The following is a 9,908-nucleotide window of genomic DNA, read 5'->3' as shown; positions in this document are numbered from 1 at the left end:
CACCATGTTGGCCAGGCTGGTCTCGAACTCCTGACCTCAGGTAATCTGCCTGCTTCAGCCTCCCAAAGTGCTGGGATTACAGGTGTGAGCCACTGTGCCTGGCATTCGGTTGTTTTTATCCTATAAATCATATCTCCTTTGCTTTGGAAAATTAAATCCATAATCTTTGTCAATTACATTTTCCTTATTCCTGTTATTAGCAAGTCTATTGAACTAGCAGTGTCTCACTTTTGCATGAAAATGGGTTTCTAAAATGCAGTGGTGGTCACCCTGGAACATGCATGCTCTTACTCTTTGGATTTCATCTGGAAGGATACATAAACCATGTAAGGAATATATGAACAGCTCTCAGAATCTTGTTAACCGGGTATCCCAGAGTACAGAAACAGCCTCTGTAATTGAGAAAAGCAATCACCTGTTAATTTCTCTAATGGGTGGTTTTGGTGTTTTTAGTGTTTAATCAACCTAATTCTTTGAGTTGGAAGCTGGGGGTGAGAGGTAGCATGTGATGTACAGAGGAACTCCATATTGGAACTTGGCCGTCTTCCAACAGGAATGGGCTCGTACAGGGATTTCTGCCCTTGGATTTTTTTTTTTTTTTTTTTTTTTTAATGACTCTCATAAAGCTGAAAGGAAAGAATCTGGCAGAGTCTATAATTGTAGTGAATAGTTGCTTTGAATCAGATCAGGGTTGGAGTCCCAATTCTGTAGTCAAAGTTTGTGTGACTTAGGCAAGAAATAAAACCTCTCTGTGCCCCCATTTTCTATCTATAAACTGGAATCTACTTTGCAGACATGCTATAAAGATTAAGTGAGAAAACAAAATTTTAATTGATATACCAACATGTCACAAACATTGTTACTGTTGCTGAAAAACAGTAACTATAAATGATATATATGTATGCATTTTATTTTTGAAAAAACTCATAAATTTAAAAGCACTTTATTATTTTAAAATTTCCAAAGAAGATCCAAACTTCTTTCTGAGCAATGCTGTGTGATGAGATGCTTGCCCTTGATTCCAGGAACTGAAACATGTGGCAAGTGGAAGCGATTTGACTTTGTAGAACAAGCACACTTTATTCAGCAATGGGAGGGCAGAGGTGTGATGAATGTGAGAAGTGCTTATCCTGGATAACCTCGTTCTCCGAAATGAGTGGTGCTGGCTGTGGGACAAAGGAAGAAGGGCCCTTGCAGAACCCACCAGTCCACCAAGGATGCTAACTGCTGTCATGCACTGGATGGTTTCACTTGCAGGTCCCGGAATAAATGAGGTTTATTCCCGCAGTGGCTTAGAGCACTCACGAAGCCTTCTCATGAAATCTGGAAAGGAGGGAGCCCTTCTAGAGAGTGGGCTGGGCTCTCGTGCTTTCCCCCTGCCAGGTGTACACCTGGAAAGGAATGGAAATCACAACCCCAGCTCAGGAGAAGCCCAGAAATGAGCATGAGAAGGTCCACAGAAACAGGGCCAGGTGTGACACACTGGACGCAAACATGACGTTGATGCTCACCTTCAGTGTGGATTCCCAGAGTGACCGAGGCGTGGAAATCAGGAATCAGTCTAAAAGAAGCCTCGATTTGAGATATCTGAGGGTATTGCCTTTTATTGGTTAATCAAAAACTTCATTTTGAGTAGGGAAAAATAACTTGTTCCTAGGTACTTCTGTTCCCTGAATTGTGGTGGGGAAAGGACTTGGTTTGGGTTTGGGGTAGAAGTTGCTATCAGCTGTTTCTCGTAGACTTTGGAAGGGACCCTTGGATTTCAGAAGCAGGCCCAGCTAGATTTCGCCTTCCCTCATGTCTTCTGAATCATTTACGATGTCTCTTGTGGCTGGTTATCAATGAACTGTGTCATTGCTCAGAAATGGTGCCCCTGCTCTTTCTTTGGTGTTCGAGATGGAATCTACGCAAATATTTGCTGATCGAGTCTCCTGTGCCAAGTGCTGGGGGAGCAAAATATGAACAAAAGTCTTTGATGTCATGGAGATAGCTGAATACACAAAAAGCTTTTCCACTGGAACTTCTTGTCTTTTCATTGACTCGACTACACCGAAAAATGTAGCAACCTGTTTTGAGATGGATTAGATGTAAATTACACTTCTTTTGGTACAAAGCCATTTCTTTCCTAGGGTAAATGTAAATGACACTTTTTATGATACCCCAGTGGTTCCCGAAGATCAATAAAAAATGTTCATGGTTAATGTTTGACTGAAGCTGAAGGGAGAGGCTGGGAGGCAAAGCAGGGCAGAGGGAGTGTTCCCTGGAGAGATACTAAAGTCGCAGCAAGAGTCTCAACCACTGAATGGGAGACAAGGACTTTTAACCACCATTTTGTTACTTACAGAAAGGTAAGGGCTGACATGTCTTAACTGTGTCGGTAACATATTTCTTCCAGAAGGACAAAGTAGATGGAAGGGGAGGGAACTTAAAAAGCCACTTGACAAATGTTTTCCTTGAGGTGGGCTATGTAGCAAGCAGAGAAGGGAAATTTGTTGCTGGCGTGACAAGTTTTGCTTGTAGAGTACAATTTTTTTTTTTTTTGTAATTTCTTTTCGTTGGGCTCTATTTTATAAATTCATTTGATGAAGTGGCTAGAGTGAAATCAAGCTTGGCAGTGGAATTAAAGGGGAGATTGAGTTCTCTGATGTTTAAACAAGTATACCACACATTCTTTGTGATTAGCGTATAAAAGTGCCTGGTCTTAAGATGCTCTGGGCCTCTTGTATTCTAGAAATTGGGGTTGGAATCACATTCTCACAAAGCATGTCATCTCTCAGCATTCTACTTCTCAGAGAATGAGATTCAATTTGGGATTCTTAGGATTGTCTGGGACACAGCAAGGGAGGGGAAGTGCAGAGAAGAAGAGAAGTGTTTTTGTAAAAGTACTGGAGTAAGAATTGAAGACGGAGACAGACAGACCTGCCTACACATGTGAGAGGAGAGGCTGGTGTGCATGTTACTCAGCTTCCTGGGCTGCTTTTGGCTGTGGTGGTGGATGTGCCACCTGCAAACGTGTGTTTATTTTTCTGTTAAGTCACACATAGCTTATTGGTATCTTTAATGGTCCAGTCTTTACCTCTATCTTGGTCTTTTCTTGATGACAGGTGACTTTATGGTGACAGATGCCCTCTGTGGTAGAGGATGCCAAGCAGCAGATTGGAAGGACACTACATTATCTAATAATTTCTTGTCTTTATTTTTCTTCAAAAACTTAAATAGCAAATGAGGCATTATTTGTAAGAAGAAGAAAAACACATGTTTAGATGAAAGGAAGATGCATGCTATTCAGCTCTCAGTAGGAAACAAAGCAAGCTCTTTACCAAAGAGGTTTCTAGTGGGTCATAGGGCCATATGAGTCTTCAGGGTTGACCGGATAGGTTAGGCCAGTTTTATTACTTTCTAGCCTGTGGGCACAGAACAGAGGGCTGTCACTCTCTGAGCCTTAATTTTTTTTGTCTGTAAAACAGAGAGACTTGTCTAACCAAGTAGTTACTGAGAAGTAAATTAGATAAGTAGGTAAAGAGCTTACTATGTTGCTTGGTGCACGGTACACATCCAGTGAATGTTAGCTCTCTACTCCATGAAAAAGTTCAAGTAGGTGACTCAGGACAAATTGAGAAGTTGCTGTTTCATTCTTAAGAAAAATAAGAAAAAAAAATCAGTAATGCCATAAAACATTTACAATTATGCAAGAAAGCAACTAATTCTATGTTCAGGAAGTGGGATTCAAAAATATAAGATTAATAAAATGATTGTTTTTGCTTATGTATATATATATATACACACACATATATATATACATATACATAAATACATGTATATGTATGAAGCATTTTAAAGCCCCTCCAATGGTTCCCATATAAGTCCTTGGGTGGGGTGTGAGTGTGGCATCCTTTGAAACTCACCCACATGACCTCTGAAGAAAGTCATCCCTGTTCAAGGTGAAGGTTACATTTCCGGTACCTCCTCCCTTCTCATACAAAAGGGAAAATATGGGTGGGTGTGGTGGCTTATTTCTGTAATTCCAGTAATTTGAGAGACTGAGGAGGGAGAATCACTTGTGCTGGAGTTCAAGACCAGCCTGGGAGGTCTGAACAGAAGGAGACTCTGCCTGTACAAGGAAATTAAAAATTAGCCAGGAGTGATGGCACTTACCTGTAGTCCTAGCTACTGGGGAGGCTGAGGTGAGAGGATCCTGTAAGCCCAGGAGTTTGAGAGTGCAGTGAGCCATGATTGCACCACTGCACTCCAGCCTGGGTGACAGAGTGAGAATCTGTCTCAAAAAAAAAAAAAAAGAAACGAAAAAAAAGCCGGATGATGGTGCAAAATATATCCTGGCAGTAAATTTACCTCTACTCTTTCTGTCTGGGTGAGTTTCAAAGCATGCCACACCTGCACCTTACCCAAAGACTTATATGGGAATCATCAGAGGGGCTTTAAAATGCTTATATATATATATTTAAAAGCAAAACCAATAGTTTTATTATTCTTATATTTTTTAATCCCACTTCCTGAACACAGAATTAGTTCCTCTCTTGCATAAAGGTAGTTTTTTTAATGGCATTATTTCTGTTGTCAAAAACAATTTCTAGAAGGATGTGTCCCTCATTTTTCTTCCACATTAACAGAGACGACTCTGAGGAGGAACGCTGGGCATTGTCCTGCTCCCTGCTCTGGAGGCCGACAAACAGTGCTTGCACAGGAGCTGGTTCACAGGGGTAGAGACGTATAGATTTGGCATAAAATTGCATTGAGTCAGAAATCCCTGGTGTCAGATGTTGAATGGGCTAGTTGTTTTGTAACTGCTCGGTGATTATCCAAATAAAGACATGCTGAGTTTTAAGGAATATCTACTTATTTGTTACTTGTGAGAACAGACAGGAGTGTTTACTTAGGTATAAGAAATATTAACTTAATAAAAGCTGATATTCCTCCAGTGGCTGAGAATTACACTAACGTCGAAATTTTCTTTTTTTCACTTAAGCAATATGTAACAAACTAAGCTATACTTGATCGCTGTCTATGTGGTACAAAGAAAATTTCTCTTCAAATATTCTGTAAGACTGACATGGAATTTTCTCATTCATATTCCTAAGTCATTCATTTTTGGCTATACACTTATTACTTAAAAATATTAGGACTTGTTCTTAAGTGAGGGACAAAGAGAATCGAAATGGCAGATTTGTTGTCTTGACATCTAAGCTAAAGATGAACTCTTCCTCCCCGAGAGGCTGATGGGCAGAGTGGCTGGGTGCTCGGCCGCTGCATTCACACCACTTCCTCAAGCGCTCAAGGCTCAGTTTCCTGCTCTGTGGGATAACAACAGGCCACATTGTACAATTATTGTGTCGTTCAAGTAAGTTCCCCAAAGTGCTTAGCTTAGCTTGCAATTTTTTGAGCATTTGCTATTTTTTTAAAGTTTCAATGATTTTTAAACCAATTCATGAATGAGATTTCATCGTGGTCTGGTACCTTTTATTAAGCAGGATTAAATTTATTTTCCCTTCTTCTCTTACCCAACCCAGTTGTCAGTTATGATTTAATTACAGAAATCGGACCCGTGAACCTGCCATACTTAAGCATGACTACATATTCTTGTCATTAAAATTCCTGCCTCGGGTCACCTTGCAAATGAATTGGTATTAGAGAAAGTTTTTTTCTTTTCTTTCTTTAAATCCTTCAGTGTCTAAACCCTATGGGGTGGAATCTAATTTAGATTTACTTCCTACTGAATTTCTAAGACCAGGATGTGTTGCTTTATTATCTTGACAAAATGCTTATCCGTAAACTTTGTATTACATGAAGAAATAAACACTTTGTCAGAAAAACAGTCAAGCCACCTTTTATGAGAAATAGTCATTTCAGTCCTCCTCTTTGGTCCAGGGAAGATGCTTGTGATATTGTTCTGCTAGATGGGAAAGAGGGTGTCCCCCTGCCACCTTTCTTGGGTTTTTGGGATTTATAGCTGCATACCTCAGGGAAGTCAATGATGAAGTCCTTCCTGGCTACCTGCTTAAAATCCATTTATGCCTAGTGTCCCATTATTGGAATACTAAGCATGTGGGAGTTATTTATATCCTATTGCTCAAGGTCATTGCCAGGGTCTGATTGCAAAAATTCAAAACATTGCAACCTCAGGCATAAATGGGTTATGACATCAGGGAAGTGTCCTGGCAGGATAGTCACTGTTGTCCCTATGTCATTGGGTTCCCTTTCCTGTGACTGCTGTGGGCCCCTCTTCCATTCAACACTGGGATGTTTTGGGAGACTTGGAGAAGAGGCCTCTTCTCCCCAGCTGACCCTTCCCTTGCTCTGTCTTGGGGGAGTGCTGGGGGAATGAAAGCCAACCAGGAATGAGCATGACACCTTTCTCAAATATTCCTTGGAATTCTTTTCTTTAATAAAAATAATTATGCTAGTAATCCCATTACTTGATATATAACCAAAGGATTATAAATCATTCTATAAAGACACATGCCCACGTATGTTTGTTGCAGCACTATTCACAATAGCAAAGACTTGGAACCAACCCAAATGCCCATGAATGATAGACTGGATAAAGAAAATGTGGCACATATACACCATGGAATACTATGCAGCCATAAAGAATGAGTTCATGTCCTTTGCAGGGACATGAATGAAGCTGGAAACCATCATTCTCAGCAAACTAACACAGGGACAGAAAACCAAACACTGCAAGCTCTCACTCATAAGGTAGAGTTGAACAATGAGAACATGTAGACACAGGGGAAGATCACACACCGGGGCCTATCAGAGGTTGGTGGGCGAGGGGAGGGAGAGTATTAGGACAAATACCTAATGCATGTGGGGCTTAAAACCTAGATGATGGGTTGATAGGTGCAGCAAACCACCACGGCACATGTGTACCGATGAAAGAAACCTGCATGTTCTGTACATACATCCTAGAACTTGAAGTAAAATTTTTTTGAAAAAAGACAATTTTTAAAAAGAATAGTTATGCTAGTAATGTGTATTATAATTGATTATATCAACCTAAACTATTTTAAGTTATCCAGGGGACCATTTAGCCTCCTGTGAGCCATGTTCCTCATGAACCTATTGGTAGAACAAATAACCACCTCCAATTTTGCATATGTGTAAATCCAGATTGTCATATACTGACAGATGGGCACATCTATATTACAGAGTTTAGTGACAGAAAATCTGGCTTATGTTTGTGTGTGTATGTTCATCCCTCCCTCCCTCCTTTCATCCCTTCTTCCCTGTCTTCCTCTCCTCTTTAAAAACAAATCATCCAGCTGCCCATTTCTTCCCCATGTGGAGTAATCTGTTTGAAGTGTGAGGCAGAAGCCCAGATTTATACTTGCCTGCTTACTTCTAGCTTATTAATGGCTACTTTAATTGGGTCCTTAATTTGTCAAAAGTGCAAATTGGTCAGATGCTTTTGTGGTTCTCTAAACTGTGAGTGATGCAATTGGTGCCAGAGATCCGTGAGCCTGACCAAAAAGATGGGTGTGACAGATCTGAACATTACTCGATGAATAATGGTTTGAGCAAGATTTTCATCTGATCTTTATATCTATCTAGCCTTCCCTTATATTTTATGCTGCTCTTAGCAGAATACAGTGAGGAGGAAAAATAAATGGCTCCCAGGATCTTTGGCACTGTTGGGTCCTGGCGGTGTCATGAATTCCTGTCACATCCCTTCCTGCCCACACTACCTTAGGATATTTGAAAACCAATTCTGTAGCTCTCTCCTTCTGCAACTTCTTTGTTCTTTGGAGCTGCATGGCTCAGCCTTAGCGCTAGGTGAATTATTTTAATTCAAAGCCCTTCATGCTTTATTTTTTTTAAAAAAGAATAAGAGATGACTGACTCTGAGATTCGTCTATCACTTAGCTTTTCCCGAGGGGGACAAAAATCAGTGCTTATGTGTTGACATGTAAATTTGGAGATCTGGGACCTAGAAACTCCTTGTCCTTACTCAAATAAATAGGTAAATGACAGGAGTGTCTAAACATCACATTCCCATCTTGCAAGATGGTGGGTGAAAGAGTTGAGAAGCCAGATACTAAGGAGAAAACACCTAAAGCTAAGAAGACTTTTGCCAGTGGCAAGGTGAAAAGGGGGAACCTCAGGGCTAAAAAGCCCAAGAAGGGAAGCCTTGCTGCAGCCCAAATCCTGTCCTTATTGGAGGATTTGGCAGATGTTCTGGAATTCATAGCCTCAGTACATTTGGCTATGTATTCCAGAAAGGCCATGTACAGGAGGAAGTACTTAGCTGCTAAACCCAAGAGTGAAAAGAAGATTCTTGCAACTGTTACAAAACCAGTTGCTGGTGACAGGAATGATGATGCCTGGGTGGTTAAACTTCACAAAATGCCTTGATATTATCCTACTGGAGATGTGCCTCAAAAGCTGTTCAGCCATGGCAAGAAACTCTGCAGTCAGCGTATGAGAAAACATAGAGCTAGCATGGCCCCCGGGACCACAGTGCTCATCCTCCCTGGACGCCACCAAGGCAGGAGGGTGGCTTTCCTGGAGCAGCTGGGCAGTAGCTTGTTACTTGTGGCTGGACCGCTGGTCCTCAGTGGAATTCCTCTGTAAAGGACACACCAGAAATTTGTCATCACCACCTCCATAAAAATTGGTATCAGGGCCGGACGTGGATCCCAGCACTTTGGGAGGCCAAGGCATGTGGATCACTTGAAGCCAGGAGTTCGAGACCAGCCTGGTCAACATGGCGAAACCCTGTCTCCACTAAAAATACAAAAATTAGCCAGGTGTGGTGGCGCACACCTGTAATCCCAGCTACTTGGGTGGCTGAGGCATGAGAATCACTTGAACCTGGGAGGTGGAGGTTGCAGTGAGCTGAAATGGCACCATTGCCCTCCAACCTGGGCATCAGACTGAGGCTGTCTCAAAACAAAACAAAGCAAAACAAAACAAAAAAACTAAGCATTGTGAGAACCCCAAAATATCTTACTGATGCCTACTTTAAGAAGCAGCTGCGGAAGCCTAGATACTAGGAGGGTGAGATCTTCGACACAGAAAAAGAGAAATATAAGACTACAAAGCAGTGCAAGGCTGATCAGAAAGCCGTGGACTGTCAAATTTTACTAAAACTCAAAGCTATTCCTCAGCTCCAGGGCTACCTGCGATCTGTGTGTGCTCTGATAAATGGAATTTATCCTCACAAATTGGTGTTCTAAATTTCTTAAGTAGGACCTAATTATATAACTGAAAAAAAAAATAATAAATTCATGTGTTAAGCCTCTTGGGAGCTTGGAGCCTGGTGGGAGAATCAGTGAAGGCTTGGGTGGGCTGCTGGGATGCGGAGGGCCCCTTGGTGTCTAATGCCTGAGCAAAGCCTCCTGTGAGGCCACCTCTGCCCTGGAATGGCAGAGCAGGCAAAACCAGAGTTCCCTGGGGTCTTCATTTGCTAGGGCTACCTTCACACAGTACCAGAGAATGGAGGGCTGAAACAGCAGACATTTGTCATCTCAGTTCTGGTGGCCAGAAGTCCAAAACCAAGAGGGTGGGAGGGTTGGTTCCTTCCGAGAGCTGTGAAGGAAGGATCTCCTCTGGCCTCTCTCCTTGGCTTGTAGATGCTGTCTTGCACGTTCCTACGGTGTTCTTTCTTTGTGGATGAACCTGTCTCCAAATCTCTTTCTAGGAGGACGTCAGTCATAGTGGGTTAGGGCCCACTCTAACAACCTCATTTTAACTTCGTTACCTCTGTAGCGACTCCAAAGTCACATTCTGAGGTGCTTGGAAGTTAGGACTCTAACATCTGCTTTTGGGCAGGGGGAGGAAGACACAATTCTACCCATAGCATTTGGATTGATTTAAAAAAGGGAAGATCCCTAAGGTGAAGTGCAGACATGAGAAACAGTGAGACACAGAAATCTGTTTGCAGTAGAAAT

At 41.8% G+C, this 9,908-nt stretch overlaps 1 protein-coding gene across 1 annotated transcript in view; it reads left to right on the top strand.

Moving 5' to 3' along the window:
• Positions 1-2,263: 2,263 nt before the first annotated feature.
• The window catches only part of CDH17 (cadherin 17), an 81,449-nt gene continuing 73,804 nt past the window's right edge, over positions 2,264-9,908 (top strand). Inside the window, exon 1 of the mRNA XM_012438613.2 lies at positions 2,264-2,348. The gene's annotated coding sequence lies outside the window, so the exon portion shown is untranslated. The remainder of the gene's footprint in view (positions 2,349-9,908) is intronic.

This window comes from Aotus nancymaae, unplaced genomic scaffold (genome assembly GCF_030222135.1).
Source record: "Aotus nancymaae isolate 86718 unplaced genomic scaffold, 86718_ANA_hifiasm-v0.15.2.pri h1tg000036l, whole genome shotgun sequence".
In the NCBI taxonomy this organism is placed as follows: domain Eukaryota; kingdom Metazoa; phylum Chordata; class Mammalia; order Primates; family Aotidae; genus Aotus; species Aotus nancymaae.
Note: the sequence above shows the minus strand (reverse complement) of the source record. Positions and strands in the feature narration are given on the sequence as shown.